The 19,131-nt window shown below is 38.5% G+C and overlaps 1 pseudogene; it reads left to right on the top strand.

The window, feature by feature from the left end:
* The first annotated feature begins 452 nt into the window (after positions 1-452).
* On the top strand, positions 453-3,300 carry LOC123463516 (annotated as a pseudogene).
* The last annotated feature ends 15,831 nt before the right edge of the window (positions 3,301-19,131 follow it).

Here is a 19,131-nt window from a genome sequence, read left to right as displayed (position 1 = left end):
CGCTTCTGTGCTCTGGGCTGGTGACAGATTCCAGGAGTGTGGGGCCTCTGTGCAAAGGGATAAGCTGGTAAGGGACCTGCAGGCTGTGAGGGGCTTGTCATGTCTGCCGCCTATGTACTCCAGGCTATAAGGGGCACTGTGTGTCTGGGGCCTGTGCATTCCAGGTACCTGAGTGTGTGGGGTGTGTCTGGGGTCTGTATGCTCTGGGCTGGCGAAGGGTTCTCTGTGCTTGCTGCTAACTCTGCAGACCAGAGCTTCAGCATGGCCTTTGTAGCCTGGTGCCCCTCAAGCCCTCCCTGTCCCTAAGCCCCAACACACAGTGTGACCATCTGCCTAGCAGTTCCCCCTTGATACATCTCTCCTGTCCCAGACAAGAAGCACAGGAATATCTGGCTACCACCTGCCACGGGGTAACAGAGCGTCTTCTATGACCTGATCAGCTGAGTAAAGTAATGGAGCAAAAAAAAGTCCTAAGACCCCACAAGCAAGGAACAGCTGTGGTTCGGTGCTGGAGACATTCCAGCCCTCCAACCACAGCTCTCCTATCAGCTACAAGCCCAGAGTTGTAGGCACATGTGCAACCTCTACAACCTGCATATCTGTGGATACAACACCATAATTAACTCAAGATCCTGCAAAGCAAGTACTTTATTACTCCTTAATAAAAAAGACTTTTACCCCCAAATTGGTAGACCTCAATAAAGAAAAACTAAAAACAGAGGAGACAACAGAATTAAATTCCAAAATGAAAATACAATAAGCTTATTTATTCTGACCAATTGAATTGCTGAACTAAAAGCAACCCATCAAAAAATAAATAAATAAATAAAGTTGATTGGAATAATATCTTCTAGTACACAGCTTTCATCACTAGGCTTGACTCATTTGAAGAAAACTAGAGAGAGCTCAAAAGAGAGAAATGAATTGAAGGTGAATCAAACAGTAGAGGATCTCAATAACTAGCTGATTAAATTTAATGAAGGCATAATTAAATGCAAGAATGTATTCCAAGGAACATCAAGAAAATCAAAACATGACCTGAATCTGGAACTCAGCAAAGGGATGGTTACTGTGGTGATTTGATTCAGGTGCGCCCCCACCCTTAAACTTTGGTGTTCTGAATGCTAGGTTCCCCAGCTGATAGCAATTTAAAATTAATGCCTCCAGTGTATTGTTGGGAGTGTGCTTATGATTGTTATAGCCACTTTACCCATGACAATGTTTGATACACTCTCCTGTGGCTACTGTCTACCTTATGTTGGCCAGGGGGTGATGTCCACCCTCTGCTCATGCCATTGTTCTCCCCTGCTATCATGGAATTTCTCCCTCTAGCCTATAAGGCAAAATAAACTTTTTTTTTTTTTTTCTCACAAGATGCTCTTGGTTGGGTGATTTCTACGAGCAATGTAAACCTGACTGCCATAGTATTGTTGGTACTGAGGAGTGGTGACAGTTGCTGATAGACACTTGACTATGTGGCTTTGGCCTTTAGAAACTGATTTTCATGAGAAAAGTGAAAGGATTTGAAACCTTGGCCTAAGAGACACTTTGCAGTGTTGTAAGTACAGCTTGATGGAATATTCTGGTCAGAGTTAAAAGACCTGAATGCAGTAAGAACTAAGGACTGTGAGGTTTGGCTTATGAGGATGAGACAGAGCTTTGCCTGGGATGGACTTGAAACAGTTTGTGTGAGAGGCTTGCTGTTATGCTCATGTCCTGAGAACTTGTGCAGAGGTGCAGTGCATAGAAGCAGACTGATGTATGCAGAGGGATACGGCACAGAAAGAAATCTTCAGGGTGAAACTGCTGCTGTTCAGCTGTAACTGAGAGATTACAACCAATGAGATAGGGCCAACTGACCTTCATTAGGAAAACAGAAAGAATGCAAACTTTTAGCTGGGTGTGGTGGTACACACCTTTAATTCCAGCACTTGGGAGGCAAAGATAGGAGGATCACCATGAGTTCAAAGCCACCCTGAGACTACATAGTGAATTCCAGGTCAACCTGGGCTAGGACAGGACCCTACCTCAAAAAAAAAAAAAAAAAAAAAAAAAAAAAAAAAAAAAAAAAAAAAAAAAAAACCAGAATGCAATCTTTAAAGGGACCTGAATGCTGAAGAAGTATCCTGTTCTTCAAAGTCTGCTTTCTTTCCCCCTGGTTTAACAAACTGGCACCCTGGCACCCTACCTAGTATTGTGGAATATAAGAAAAGCAGGAGAGAGGGTCATTGAGTTTGCAATACGGTCTTGTGTTTTAGAAACAGCCATGGACAGTATAAAGCAATTTGCTGGATGCCTGCATGGAGATCCAATGGAGCCATGAGAATGAACCATGGGTTGCAGTAGAGATACAGTGGAGATGCTGCGGCCATGAGATGGCTGCCAAGGAGAGTTGTTGGCCCCAGATGAACAATCATGCTCAAATTCTCACAAGAGAAATATCACAATAACCAAAACTAAAGGAGACTCAGAAAGGTACAAAGCACAAGAAAGCATCAAATCTCATAAAGCCTCCAACATGGCAGGGATAAAAATTGAACCTCACAGTTATAACTTTAAATACTTTTGGTATTATATAAAATTGAACCTCACATTTATAACCTTGTATATTACTGAACTGCTTAGGATCATAACTGCAAACCTACCTGTTTCTGAGGTCTAAGTCAAAAAGCCAAAATAGAACATGTTTATCTACCAGGTGTTCTGTATAGAATATCATGTGACATTTATGGCTGATCATCAAGGTAAAGATTGTGGAGCACTCAGTAAAACCTGGCTGAAGTATGGAAGCAATTACCAAAGAAAGATAAACTCGTTTGAAAACAGAAGGCTCACTATCTGCAGCACAAACAGAACAAAGCCGAAGCTACAACTGTGAAAAGAAAAGCATCTGGCTCAGATTATTCTGTGAAAGTCAGAGCTTCTTCTGTGGGACTACTGTCACCCCAAAAGAAGTCTATGCCTACCATAATGCTGCTTCTCGTCTCATCAGCCAAGGTCCTTCAACAAAGCCTGTTGATGTTGCTGCTCATGCTCACTTGCTGGGGTGTCCTTCAGCTTCATTGGACACCATCTGCAGGAAACAGAGGGCATGGTAGCAGTGTCTGGCAGTTTGTCAGTGTTTCTGGATTCCATTATCTGTGCTCGAGCCCCTTCACATGTCTGATCAATCAACTATCTCCATTGAATGGCTGTCCCAAACAGGTCTCAACAAACATATTAGACAACATTGTGTACATCATGCCTGGACTTGGGCAGCAAAGACTCCTGGGACAGATGCCTCTTGTCCTGCTTTGCTGATTTGTGCTTATACAGATGACTGTTGCAGCTCCCTTCTCTGGCTTCTGCATATAGGTTTTAAATTTCTCTCTCTCTCAAGCCTAGGGACTCAGGTTTGATTCCACAGTACCCATATAAGCCAGATATACAAGGAGGCATATGCATCTGGACTTAGTTTGCAGTAGTTAGAGGCCCTAGTGCATCCATTCTCTCTCTCTCTCTCTCTCTCTCTCTCTCTCTCTCTCTCTCATCTTTATCTGCCTCTTCCTATCTCTCTCTCAAATAAATAAATTAATTTAAAAAAATTAAAAAGCCAGTGTAACTCTGGGGCTGGGGGTTTGTTCTGGGTGCCATATGCCTCTTTTATAGATGGTGAACATGTTTTATTTTTTTTCCAAACTCATTGTACCTTCAGACCTATCACTGACCATTTTCCTTACCTGTATTACAGTCATAAATGTAATAAAAATTGTGGGAGGATAACGTGTGAAAAAAAAGTTATTAGACTTAACTCACCCATCAAAAGATATAAGCCAAAAAATGAATGCTTATATCTGCTGTCTTCAAGAAACCAACCTTACCACTAAGGACAGACACCTCCTACACCTCCTTAGGGTGAAAGGATGGAAAATGATTTTCATAAACAAACGGAAATAAGAAACAAGCAGTTGTGGCTATATTACTTAATATCTGGTAAAATAGACTTCAAACTAAAAGTAAAAGGACAAAGAAAGTAACTTTTTATTCATCAAGGGAACAATCCTACAAGAACACCTCAAAATCATAAATCTATATGCATCAAACATAGGTGCACCACAGTTTATAAAACAAAACCTCCTTGGCAACAGCCAGAAATAAACCCCAATACCATCATAGTAAAAGACATTAATACCCCACTATCATCAATACACAGATCATCCAATCAGAAAATCAACATGGAAATAATAAAACTTAACAACAACATAGATCAACTACACATATCAGACATCTATAGAGCATTTTACCCCAACTCCACAGAACACACTTTCTTCTCAGTGGCATGGAGCCTTCTCCAAAATAGATCTTAGAGCATAAATCCAGCATGCATAACTACAGAAAAATTGATATAACTTCCTGCATCATATCAGAACACAATGCACTAAAGTTAGAAACTAATAACAAGAGATACACCAAAAATTATATCATCTCTGGACACTAAACAACAAACTTTTAAATGATGCATGGGTGGTGCAAGAAATAAAAAAAGAAAAATTTAAATTTCTAGAATTAAATGATAATAAAAATACAACATGCCAAAACTTATGGGACACAATGAAGGGAGTTTCAAGGGGGGAAATACATAGCACTAAATACCTTCAATATAAGACAGAGAGATCTGAAATTAGTAACTTAACCACCTACCTAAAGGTATTGGAAAAGCAAGACCAATCCACCCTAAGAGTTCCACATAGGAAGAAATAATTAATATCAGACCAGCTAAAGTGAGACCCTACCTCAGAAAAACAAACAAACAGAAAATAGCCTGAACAAAATCCTTGCAAACTTACTTCAACAACACAGCAAAAAAAAAAAAAAAATTATGAAGCTTGATCAAGCAGACTTCATTCCATGGATGGAGGGATGTTGCAACATATGGAAATCAATTAATGTGATATACCACATAAATATTCTTAAACAAAGGAACCACATTATCATTTCAACTGATGCACAGAAGGTCTTTGACAAACTAGTACAACATTTCATGATCAAAACACTGGACAGAAAGGGCATGAAAGATTTATATCTCAACATAATAATGGCTATATACAAAGTATCTAAATGCCAAATAAAAAGTAATGGGGTAAGATTAAAGGAGTACCCACTGAGAATGAAATAAAGACATAGTGTCCACTTTCACCATTTCTCTTCAATATAGTATTAGAAGTCCTAGCCCAAGCAAAAAGAAAAAAGAAATAAATAAAAGTGATACAAATTGGAAATGAAGTCAAACTAGCCCTATTTGAGGATGACATGTTCCTATTCATAAGCAATCCCAACGACTTTACCATAAAACTACTAAAGGTGATAAATTCCTTCAGCAAAGTGGAAGGATATAAAATCAGCATACAAAAACCAGTAGTGTTCCTATACAAAGGCAACAAATATACAGAAAAAGAAATCAGTGAAACTATCCAATTTTCAATAACCACAAAAACTAATAACTTGGAATAACACTAACCAAGGAAGTGAAAGACATATATAATGAGAACATTAATACATTCAAGAGAGAAATAGAAAAGGATATGAGAAGATGGAAGGACCATCCATGCTCCTGGAAAGGTAGAATTAATATTATGAAAATGCTCATTATACTAAAAGCAATATACAAATTGAATACCAAGAAAAATCCCAGAATCATTCCTCAAAGAGATAGAAAAAACACTTAATTTATGAGGATAATAGAAAGCCATGCATATCCAAAAATATCCTCAGCAAAATAAACATCTGTGGAGGTATTACCATACCCTAACTAAAGCTAATACTACAAAGCCATAGTAACAAAAACAGCATGGTACTGCCAGAAAAAAAAAAAAAAAAACAACAAACTGGCATATGTACCAATAGAAAAGAATTGAAAACACAGCCTTTAGTTGAAATAACTACAACTATTTAATCTTAAACAAATGACCCAACAACATACACTAGAGAAAAGACAGCATCTTCAACAAATGGTGCTGAACAAACTGGTTAACCTACTGTAGAAAAATGAAACCAGACCCACTTCTCTCACCATGCACAAAACTCAACTGTAAATGACTTAAAGATCTTAATATAATGCTTGAAACTCTCAAACTACTGGCTTAAACAGTAAGGGGAACTACCCATAATATATGAGATGGAAAATACTTCTGGAAAAAATACCCCATTATTCCAGGAAATGAAACAATCACTTAAATAGTGGGATCTCATGAAGATAAAAAGCTTTTGTACAAGAAAACATACTATAAATGGGACCAATAGACTTCCTATATAATAGGAGAAAATCTTTGCCATCTATACCACTGACAAAGGCCTATGATCCAGAATCTACAATGAAGTCAAAATCTATACAATAAAAAAGCAAACAATTCACTCAAAAAATGGAACAAGGTACTCAATAGGGAACTCTCAAAGGATTAAAAACAAATGGCTAATGAACTCGTCTATGAAAATATTCAACATCCTGAACCATTAGGGAAATGTGAATTAAGACAACTATGAGATTGTACCCTACTCCAGAAAGAAAGGTAATCATTAAAAAATCAACAAAAGTGAATGTTGGTGAGGATGTGGGGAAAGAGGAACCCTTGTTCACTGCTGGTGGGAATGCAATATTGTGAACTATGAAAATCAATAAGGAGATGTGTGTCCCTGTATCCTTGAGGCCACAGTTCCCCAAAGGCATCCAGGCAACCATGGAGAGCAGGGTCTTGAGTGACTGTGAGAATGAAGGGCTGTTACACACCTGAGAGATGACTGCAAAGAGTAGTTCCATTTATTCAATAGGGAAATGGGTTTATAAGCAGTTGAGAGGAGTAAGAGGGTCCTAAGGGGACTGGTGGGTTCAAAGGTTGCTAGCTAATGCCTAGGGATGTTAATTCCAGCCCATAGGGAGAGAGTCAGGTGATCTACATAGTGGCAGGAAGAGGGCCACAGGGGGATGGGCTATGTAAAGGCTTCTGGCTGATAAGGAGTTTCCTAGGCAACTGGTTAAAGGTCACAGGGGTATGGGCAAAGCCTAAGTTCAGGTGTGCTGGGCTTGGAGAGGGAGTGGCCCAGGGGTCCTTAGCCATGTCTGGTAACTCAGGCCCATATGCTGAAGGCTCAAGCCTGTGCCTGGCAGTGCCCAACAACTCCCCGTTTGTTTTTATAGTGTGGAAATGTCATCCTGAGTGAGTTCTTCATAATTTACCTTAGGTCCAGATAGAACTAAGTGGTGAATGAGGACCTGATTAGTAGCAACCTTAGCAATATTAGTTATTTGTTGTCTGAGAAATTTGATGAGGCAGAGGGTTACAAATAATATGGCTCTTATAGCAAGGAGAGGGATAAGGAGTGGGAGAAGCCAAGTAACTAAAAGGTTAGTGAACCAAATATTGGGGTCCTTAGGCTTATAGAGTCAAGCAGCTCCTTGCAGAGGTTTTCAGAGTTTTAACATTTTTTTAAACAACATTTGATTCATTAACACAAAAACAACACTTTTTTCCCAAGACCACACATGCCTTACCATGTTCAGCACTACTGACATCTAAGGATAGATGGTTTTGAAGTGCCAAACCCACAAGAGAGTTCAATTTTCTCTAGAGAGATTTGAGGCTGTTGTCCACTGGAGGCACAGAGAGACAGTATCATGCCTAGGCCAACCAGCAGAGGACTGAAAATCACTCGTGGTTGACACAAACGGAGCTTGTAGGCCACTTTTTTTTTTTTTTTCTTAGAGATATGCCTATAAAACAATCAAGAATGGGGAACAAAAAGAGGGAGAGGAAATATTTATGCATGGGTTGGTTATTCTTTTACTCCACAAGAGAGCAGGCATCTTGAAACAAGTGGTCCTGGTTATGGAAATATGGAGCAGGCATTCAGTATTTGACTGGCATCAAAGAGGGTAAGACCTGTCCTTTGTAGAGCCAGGTATGTGGCACACACATGGAAAAACAGTTGTTTGGAAGGGGGCAAGAGATAAGAAAAAACTTTCCTGCCCTTTTACCTCCAGGTGTCCAGTCACCCTAACGCTGCCCCCTTTTATTTCTCCCTCTCATGAGAACACACTCTAACTGTTATTAGGGAACAATGGTGGAAGATGTCAGATCACTTACTACTTCCTGTTGAATGGGTCATGAAGTTGTGGAAGTTAGAAAGTCTCTCCCAGAGAGGAAAACTGTTCTAACAGACCATGGAACACTATCAATGGAGTGCAGGAAGACAGATTTGAAAGAGAACATTGAGGAGAAAGAATAAAAGTAAGGAGTTAATGAGAAGTGAGAACATAATAAACTGGTCCTTCTGGTTGAGGGAACCCAGGTAGATGGAGTCGTGTTGTCTCAGGATCATCTGAGCATGAGCTAGCTGAGATTTTCTTACAGAACTATTTCTCAAATAGCACAATACTCTTTAACATGTGCTGAGTCTGTTTACATATGGCTTCTAAAACAGATATTAGCAGAGTTATAAGAAACATGTACAAAATAACCTTGATAATAGAGAGAGAGTCATTAGGTATCACTAAAGGCTGTACAAATGTATGTGTGCGTATATATATATATATATGTGTATATATATATATATATATATATATATATATATATATATATATGTGTGTGTGTGTGTGTGTGTGTGTGTGTGTGTGTGTGTGTGTGTGTGTGTATGTATATAAAATTTTATTTTCATAGTCAATGAATACAGTCAAGTTGGTACCATTTTAGCCTCCGCCCTATCCTCCCCCCTCTACAAGGACCCTACTTGTTGGGGTATATGGATCATGCATTATGGGGTAAGTCTTTAGTTTAGGGTAGGAGGAAATGTCTCTGCGGGTTATGATTCAACATTTGGCTCTGACATTCTTTCTGCCCCCTCTTCTGCAAATTTCACTGACCCATTTTGGGTTCATATTAGGTCTGCTTCACTGTTGAGAACTTTGAAGCCTCTGTGTCTCTGGATATCTGGTTTGGTAGGGGTTAATTGTTCTCTGTGTCTATCTCCCTCACCATTGTTCCTGGTTCACCAAAAGAAAAAAAAAAAAAAAAGCATTATTGCATGTTTCCCCAATTACTCTTAGTTTCATCTGGGGCCCTTATGAAGTATGATGAGGTGGTTCTTTCCTTAGGATCTGCATCTATCTGAAAAAAAAGAAGCAGACTCTCCAAGGGAGAGTGAAGTTAGCGCAACTAAGTGTCATAACTCTTGTTCTTTAGAGAGAGCTTAATGGAGTGCATGGAGAGTGGCCTCGTTGTTGGATATGGTTTCTGACTTGTTTCCCAGATCCAGCTACAGGCTCTGTTCCACTGAGCAGATCTGCTAGCCAAATTGAGAGCAGTTGCTTTCCCACAATGGCTATACACCACTATTGCACTAGTATGAGAATCATATCAGGTTATTTGCTGATAAGTAGGTTAGACCATGTGTTACTTAGGCAGATATTGGTCATAATGCCCCAGTCACACATGTAGCACCTTCCAGCACTAGACAGGTTAATTATCTGTTGACTGACTCTCTTCCTGCTTACAGCCATGTCACTCCATGATATGTGCCAACAGTGTATGGTGTCGTCAGCAGTGGGGTCTTACCATTAAACAAGGGTGGATCATCAAGGGCTCTGGCATAAATCTGTCTTATTTTGGGAGATATTGTAGGTCTCTGATCAAGAGGTCATTATGGATGATATCCAATTGCTGGTACTGGGAGTTACAGGTCAGCACACAAGAAGAGAAGAAATAAAAAGATAAATGGGGGACTTCCAGTTAAGATGGCAGCTTGGGTACCACGGCAAAGCACCCTAGGGGGGAAAAAGACCAAAATAACTAAGCAAAATATACACTTTTACTAAAAGCTGAGGTGTATAGGAAATTGAAGCAGTAGCGGAAAAGTAGAAGAGATCCAGAGCATCCAGAGCCCACACAGGCTGACAAAAGCAGCACCAGCAGCTCCACCAACTGCTGCAGCAGCGGCGCAACAGAAAGCCACCAGGCTCAGCTCAAGCCTCAGGAAAAACCAGGTGCAGGGAGCTTCCACTCACACCGCAGCTCTCCACAACTCAGGAAACGTGAAGGGAGAGCAGCACTGAGCAACAGAGGAGCAGACCACGAGGTAGAAGAACAAGTGGAACAGCAAGAGAACTAGAGCAGCTATGGCTCCCTCCCCTCTCCCACTGCCTGAGCAGTGGTACCAGACCAGGCCATGCCAACTTGAGCAGACAGCAGGACGCAAGCAGAAGAGTCTGGCAGCAACATCAGCGGCTCTGGCACCAGTAACAGTGGCCCCAGAAGCAGCAGATCCAGTAGCAGAAGCAGCGGCAGACCCAACAGCAGCAGCTTCAACAGCAGTGGTGTCTCCAGCAGTGGCAGCTACAGCAGCAGCAGCAGAGGTAACAGCAGCAGTGGACCCAGCAGCAGCAGCTTCAGCAGCAGCAGCTACAGACCCAGCAGAGGCAGCTTTAGCAGCAGCAGTTCTAGCAGCAGTTGTGCGAACCTGCAGGGCCACAGTTGCCAGGCTTGGTTTGCCCCCCAGGAAAAGCCAGTGCCCAGCTACAGAAATCAGAACAGCAGCCTGACAACCCAGGCAGCAACTTGACTGAGACCAAAATCATCCAAGATAACTGGGATTGCACCAGGGAAGGGTCTCACTTGGTCACAAGCTAACTTGGATACCTCAACAGACCAGAAATCTTAACCTCGTTGTTCATAGTGGATCTGGTTGTTATAATAACTACTAGTGCATACACACTTGGGTCTGTTTTTGATTGAATGTGTACAGTGTTTAGTTAACTTTAAGAATCTAACAGTATTTCATTCCACTCAGCCCTCTTTAATATTCCCATAGCAGGGAAACTCAACCCCTAGGAGCACCTTTGTAGATAACTCTGAGAATCTTAAGAGCCACACCTAACACCTTAAGCTCCTACCCTGAAAATATATAACATCAAATCAATTGATACAGCTAAGAACACCCAGCTAGCTAGAAAATCCAAGCATTAACTTAATCCAAGATCCAAAAATATATACATTATAACACAAGAAACACTAAAAAGTAAGATGATATAAATCCACCTAAAAGTATTAATGCATCAGAAATGACCTCCAGTGAGAAGGAGTTAGAGAAAATACCTGAGAAAGATTTCAAAAGAATGATTGTAAATATGTTCAAATAAGTCAGAGAACAAATCATAGGAGTCAAAGAGGAACTCAAAGAGGAAATCAAAGGAATCAAAGAAGATGCAGGACACCACTTTCATAAAATAAAGAAGGCAATACAAGACATAAATAAGGAAATAGAAATAATAAAGAAAAACCAGGCAGAATTACTAGCAATGAAGAACACAGTTAATGAAATAAAAAACTCCAGAAAATCTCACCAGTAGAATGGATGAAGGAGAGGACGGGATATCTAAACTAGAAGACCAGGTGACAGATCTAATACAGTCCAACAAAGAGAAAGACAAACTTACAGAAAAGAATGAGTGGGAATTTCAAGATATTTGGGACACTATGAAAAGATCAAATATAAGAATATAGGGCATAGTAGAAGGAGAAGAATTCCACTCCAAAGGCATAGTAGGCGTCTTCAACAAAATCATAGAAGAAAATTTCCCCCAAATTGGGAAAGAGGTCCCAATGCAGATACAGGAAGCCTTTAGAACCCCAGCCAGACAAAACCTGGAAAGAACCTCTCCTCGCCATATTATAATCAAACTTGCAAACACACAAACCAAAGAAAAAATACTGAAAGCAGTTAGAGAGAAAAATGAAGTTACCTACAAAAGCAAGCCCATCAGGATTACAGCAGATTATTCAACACAAACTTTAAAAGCTAGAAGGGCTTGGAGTGATGTATTCCAAGTTCTGAAAGATAACAACTGTCAACCAAGGTTACTTTATCCTGAAAACTATCCATTCAAATAGATGGAGAAATAAGGACATTCCATGACAAAAGGTGGTTAAAGGAGTATTTGAAAACAAAACCAGCTCTACAGAAAATACTTGATAGAATCCTCCATGCTGAAGAAAAGGAAAAGCACAATATAAGGAACCTAGAAAAAACAAGCAATACTCAAATACTAGTTAACACAAGAGAGCACAGGTAGAATGAGAACCACAAAAAAAAAAAAAAAAATGGCAAACATAAATACACACCTTTCAATAATATCTCTTAATATCAACGGCCTCAATGCCCCAATGAAAAGACATAGGTTTGCAGACATGGTTAAAAAGCAGGATCTTACAATTTGTTGTCTCCAAGAAACTCACCTTTCTACAAAGGATAGACATTATCTTAGGGTGAAAGATTGGAAGACGGTGTTTCAAGCAAATGGGCCTAGAAAACAAGCAGGGTTGCTATCCTAATATCTGACAAGGTAGACTTTAGTCCAACGTCAGGCAAGAAAGATAAGGAAGGTCACTTTATATTGATTAAGGGCACACTCCAACAGGAGGACATTACAATCCTAAACATATATGTACCTAACATGGGGGCTCCCAAATTCATCAAACAAACACTATTAGAACTAAGGTCACAGATAACACCAAACACAGTGATGGTGGGTGACTTTAACACCCCACTCTCATCAATTGACAGGTAATCCCAGGAAAAAATAAACAGAGAGGCATCTGGACTAAATGAGGGCATAGAAAGAATGGACCTAACAGATGTGTACAAGACATTTCATCCAAAGGCTGCAGAATATACATTCTTTTCAGTGGCACATGGAACATTCTCTAAAATAGACCGTATATAAGGACACAAAGCAAGTTTAACAAATTCAGGAAAATTGAAATAATTCCTTGTATTATATCTGACCACAATGGAATTAAACTACAAATCAGTAGCAAGAAAGGCTATAGAGCATACACAAAGTCATGGAAACTATATAATACACTATGAAATGATGAATGGGTCAATGAAGAAATCAAGAAGGAAATCAAAAAATCTATAGAGTCAAATGATAATGAGAACACAACATATCAAAATCTCTGGGACACAAAGAAGGCAGTTCTAAGAGGTAAATTTATTGCCTTATGTGCCTATATTAAGAAATTAGAAAGGTCACAAGTAAACGACCTAATGCTTCACCTTAAAGCCTTGGAAAAAGAAGAACAAGACAAACCAAAAATCAGTAGATGGGAAGAAATAATAAAGATTAGGGCAAAAATTAATGAAATAGAAACAAAAAAAAAAAATCCAAAGAATTAATGAAACAAAGAGTTGGTTCTTTGAAAGGATAAACAAGATTGATAATCCCTTAGCAAATCTGACCAACGAAAGAGAGAAGGGACACAAATTAATAAAATCAGAGATGAAAAAGGTAACATCACAACAGATCCAAGAAAAATTCAAAAAATCATAGAGACATACTATAAAAGGATATACTTCACAAACTATGAAAATCTGAAAGAAATGGATGATTTCCTTGATTTATATGACCTACCTAAATTAAATCAAAATGAGATTAATCACTTAAATAGATCTATAACAAATATGGAGATCTAAACAATTATCAATAATCTCCCAACTAAAAAAAAAGCCCAGGCCCAGATGGATTCACTGCTGAATATTACCAGTCCTTTAAGGAAGAGCTAACACCATTGCTTCTTAAGCATTTCCTGGAAATAGAAAAAGAAGGAATTCTACCAAACTCCTTCTATGAGGCCAGCATCACCGTGATACCAAAGTAGCCAAGTTAGAACAAAAAAAGAAAATTACAGACCAATGTCCCTCATGAACATAGATGCAAAAATTCTCAACAAAATATTGGCAAACAAAATACAAAAGTATATCAAAAAGATCATTCGCCCTGACCAAGTTGGCTTTATCCCAGTGATGCAGGGATGGTTCAATATATGCAAATCTATAAATGTAATACATTATATAAATGGGTTAAAGGACAAAATTCACATGATCCTCTCATTGTACGAAGAGAAAGCATTTGACAAAATCCGACATCCCTTCATGATAAAAGTCCTACAGAGACTGGGAATAGAAGGAACATATCTCAATATAATAAAAGCTATTTATGACAAGCCTACAGCCAACATACTACTAAATGGGGAAAAATTGGAAGCTTTTCCACTAAAATCAGGAACAAGACAAGGGTGTCCACTGTCCCCACTTTCATTTAATATAGTACTGGAAGTCTTAGCCATAGCAATAAGGCAAGTGACACACATAAAACTGATACAAATTGGAAAGGAAGTGATCAAGTTATCATTATTTGCAGATGACATGATTCTATACATAAAGGACCCTAAAGACTCTACTAGCAAATTATTAGAGCTGATCAAAATCTACAGCCATGTAGCAGGATACAAAATAAATACACAGAAATCAGTAGCCTTCATATATGCTAACAACAAACACACAGAGGATGAAATCACAGAATCACTCCCATTCACATTTGCATCAAAAAAATAAATAAAGTACCTTGGAATAAACCTAATCAAGGGGATAAAGAATATCTATATGAAATCTTTAAAACACTCAAGCAAGAAATTGCAGAAGACACTAGAAAGTGGAGAACCATCCCTTGTTCCTGGACTGGAAGAATCAATATTGTGAAAATGGTAATCTTACCAAAAGCAATCTACACATTTAATGCAATCCCTATCAAAATTCCAAAAGCATTCTTCATGGAAATAGAAAAAACAATCCAAAAATTCATTTGGAATCACAAAAAACCTCAAATGTCTAAAATAATACTGAACAAAAAGAATAAGGCTAGTGGTATCACCATACCTGATTTTAGCCTATACTACAGAGCCATAGTAAAAAAAACAGCATGGTACTGGCACAAAAACAGACATGTAGATCAGTGGAACAGAATAGAGGACCTAGATGTAAGCCCAAGTAGCTATAGCCACCTGATATTCAATAGAAATGCCAAAAATACTCACTGGATAAAAGACAGTCTCTTCAGCAAATGGTGTTGGGAAAACTGGATATATATCTACAGAAGGATGAAAATAGATTCTTCTCTCTCACCATGCACAAGAATTAAGTTCAAATGGATTAATGACCTTAACATCAGACCTGAAACTCTGAAACTGCTAGAGGAAAAAGTAGGGGAAACATATTGGTCTTGGCAAAGACTTCCTGAATACAACCCCAATTGCTCAGGCAATAAAACCACAGATTAATCACTGGGACCTCATGAAATTAAAAAGATTTTGTACTGCAAAAGACACAATGACAAAAACAAAGAGGCATCTTACAGAATGGGAAAAAATCTTCACCATCTATATATCTGATAGAGGACTAATATCTAGGATATATAAAGAACTCAAAAAGTTAAATAATTAGGAATCAAACAAACCAATCAAAAAATAGGCTATGGAGCTAAATAGAGCATTCTCAAAGGAAGAAATATGAATAGCATATAAGCATTTAAAAAAGTTTTCTATGTCACTAGTCATCAGGGAAATGCAGATTAAAACTATGTTGAGATTCCATCTCACTCCTGTCAGAATGGCCACCATCATGAAAACAAATGATCATAAATGTTGGCGGGGATGTGGAAAAAGAGGAACCCGTCTACGCTGCTGGCGGGAATGTAATCTGGTCCAGCCATTGTGGAAATAATTGTGGAGGTTCCTAAAACAGCTAAAGATTGATCTACCATATGACCCAGCTATAGCACTCCTAGGCATATATCCAAAGGAATCATCTCATTTCCTTAGAAGTACATGCTCAGCCATATTTATTGCTGCTCAATTTATAATAGTTGGGAAATGGAACCAGCCTAGATGTCCCTCAACTGATGAGTGGATAATGAAGATGTGGCACATTTATACAATGGAGTTCTACTCAGCAGTAAAGAAAAATGATGTTATGAAATTTGCAGAAAATGGATGGATCTGGAAAGGATTATACTAAGTGAGGTAACCCAGGCCCAGAAAGCCAAGAGCCACGTGTTCTCTCTCATATGTGGATCCTAGCTACAGATGATTGGGCTTCTGCGTAACAATGAAAATACTTAGTAGCAGAGGCCAGTAAGTTAAAAAGGAGACATAAAGGGAAGAGAAAGGAAGGGAGGAGGATACTTAATAGGTGGATATTGTATATATGTAAGTACAATGATTGAGATGGGGAGGTAATATGATGGAGAATGGAATTTCAAAGGAAAAGTGTGGTGGGGGAGGGAATTACCATGGGATTTTTTTTATAATCATGGAAAATGCTAATAAAAATTAAAGAAAAAACAAAAAAAAAAAAAGAAGAGTTAAGATGTCTAATGATGTCCAAAGAAAATATAAAGCTTCCACAGCCACCAGAAGGACAGACATACAACAATTAATTCTAGTGGATTTCAAACTTGTCTTAAATTGACAACCTTCTACTCATGTTAATGTCTTGATTAAATATCACAATGCAAAAATACCCACACATTAAGTAAAACAATTCCAGCTGGTAAACATGACCCAGACATTTGTAAGAATATATTTAATATATGTACACCCATTATGTTTTCAGGTAACAGGAGGAAAAATACAGCACAATTTTTCTTTCTCTTGTTAACGCACTGTCATTTAAACATGAACCTGGTGTACTCAAAATACCAAATTCAGATTTACAAGATGAAAGAAAGCATTGCAAGTGGTGTCAGATGGCAGTGGAATCCTGTGTTTCTGAAAAGGAAAATCTCAAGAAGGAAAAACAAATGGCAGCTTTATCCATCTTGCCTAGAGAGATGCGGTTGAAATTGTTTAAAGTAGCAGGTACTATGAATATTGTCACAAATTGTGTTAATTTTTGAAGCAGTGTGGGTGCTGACTACTAGTAGTATCAAAAATAGGTTCAGGGGCTGGAGAGATTGCTTAGTGGTTAAGCACTTGCCTGTGAAGCCTAAGGACCCCGGTTCAAGGCTCGGTTCCCCAGGTCCCACATTAGCCAGATGCACAAGGGGGCACACGCTTTTGGAGTTCGTTTGCAGGGGCTGGAAGCCCTGGCGCACCCATTCTCTCTCTCTCCCTCTATCTGTCTTTCTCTCTGTGTCTGTTGCTCTCAAATAAATAAAAATTTTTTAAAAAAAATTATTTAAAAAAATAGGTTCAGGATTGTTTTGATAGCTGTATTTATAATAAAAGGATGTTGCAGGAGGGTGGTCTGATGCATTTCTTGTAAAAGATGTTCCTTTTTGGTACATGTAACAGACATGATAAATATTTGTTTACAGTATTTGTTTAATAAACCATGCATTTAAGTTTTAAATGAAGCCAACGAAAAGGAAATAGGTGTATAGATATGTGATTTTGAGATTATACTTAGTCTTAAAATGTAAATAAAATGCGGAATGTGAAAAAAAAGTTAATGGGAGTTGGTTGTGATCAAAGTATATTATATACATGTATAAAATTGTCAATAAATTAAAAATATGCTAGGCAAAAAAAAAAGGATAAATGAAATACAAGAGATAAAGGGATGAGAGAAAAGAGGGAGAGAGAAACAGAAACAGGAAGAGATAATGGTCAGTTTTTGCCCTACCCTCTCCAGGGTCTTGTGAATCCAGTGTTCCCTCTAAGGGCCTCATAAAAGTTAAACCATTTCATCTGTGTGTTAGGATGTAGAGTTTTATGGTCCCATTGCTGTTTGGGTCCAATTTTGTGTCCCTCACTCCTCCCTTACCCTCCTATCCATCCACACCCTCCATATTATCTGGTCCTTGAGATGCTTGCTAGGTGTGTCAGCAAGGTGAGTAGATTCATGTTAGGAGCTGTAGATGAGTGAGACTACATGGTGATTATCTTTTGTGATTGGATGAGTTCAATTAGATGATCTCTTCCAGGTTTGGCCATTTTTCTTCAAGTTTCATTGTGTCACTTTTTTCTTTACTACTGTGTAGACATTTATCATGTAGATATACCATATCTTAGTCATCCATTTGTCTAATGATGGACATCTGGGTTGATTCCAGCTCTTAGCTATTATGAATTAAGTAGTTATAAAGATGGTTGAGCATCTCTCTGAGCTTATGCATAGAACTTTTAGGGTACATGCCCAGTAAGGGAATAACTGGTTCTGTTGGTAACTCTATAGTAAGTTTTTCTAGGAGTCTCCATATTGATTTCCAAAGTGGTTGTACCATCTTATCCCCACCAACAGTAGATAATGGTTCCTATTTCTCCATATCTTAGCCAGCATTTATTTTCATCTTTCTTTTTTCATATTTGCTATCCTTACTGGGGTAAGGTGGAATATCATAGTTGTTTTAATTTGCATTTCACTGATGATTAGGAATAATGAACATTTCCTTCAGTAAGTGTTTGCCATTTGTATTTCTTCCTCTGTGAACTGCCAGTCCAGTTCTTTGCCCCATTTTATGAGTGGATAGTTTGAACCATCCCTGTGTTCCAGTAATAAGGCCTTCTTCAGCGCTTTCATGAAGGTTTGATAGAATTCAGCTGAGAAGCCATCTGCTCCTGAAATCTTATTTTGGGGGAGGTTTTTATTTACTTTTCAATTTCCATGGGTGTGATAGGTTTGTTTAGGAGATTAATCTGCTGTAGACGGCATGTGTCTAGGAATTTATCCATATACTTCATATTTTCCAGTTTTGTGGAGTAGGGATTTTTGAATTAAGTCCTGAAGATTCTCCCAATTTCACTTATGTCTGTTGTGATCTCTCCTTTTTGTTAATTTGAAGTCTCTCTCTCTCTCTCTCTCTCTCTCTTTTCTTGAAGAAATTTGTCAGGGGTTTGTCAATCTTGTTTATTTTGTCAACAATCAGCTCTTTGTTTTGCCAATTTTCTTAATTGCTTTCTTAGTTTCCAATTCATTAATTTCTGCTCTGATCTTAATAATTTCTTCCCATCTGGAGCTTTGGGGGTTGGATTCTTCTTTCTATTCCAGTGCTTTTAGGTGGATGGTTAGTTTATTGATTTGGGATCTTTCTGTCTTTGTTATGAAGGCATCTAGTGCTATGAATTTCCCCCTGCGGAGCACCTTCATTGTGTCCCATAAGTTTTGGTACATTGTGTTCTCATTGTCATTCATTTCTAGAAATTGCGCAATTTCATTTTTTATTTTGTCCACTATCCATTTATTATTTAAAAGTGTGCTGTTCAGTTTCCAGGAGCCAATGGGATTCTTGGTGGGTCTATTGTTAATTTCTAGCAATATAGCATTGTG

The sequence above is a fragment of the Jaculus jaculus genome, chromosome 9, assembly GCF_020740685.1.
Source record: "Jaculus jaculus isolate mJacJac1 chromosome 9, mJacJac1.mat.Y.cur, whole genome shotgun sequence".
NCBI classification, from domain to species: domain Eukaryota; kingdom Metazoa; phylum Chordata; class Mammalia; order Rodentia; family Dipodidae; genus Jaculus; species Jaculus jaculus.
Note: the sequence above shows the minus strand (reverse complement) of the source record. Positions and strands in the feature narration are given on the sequence as shown.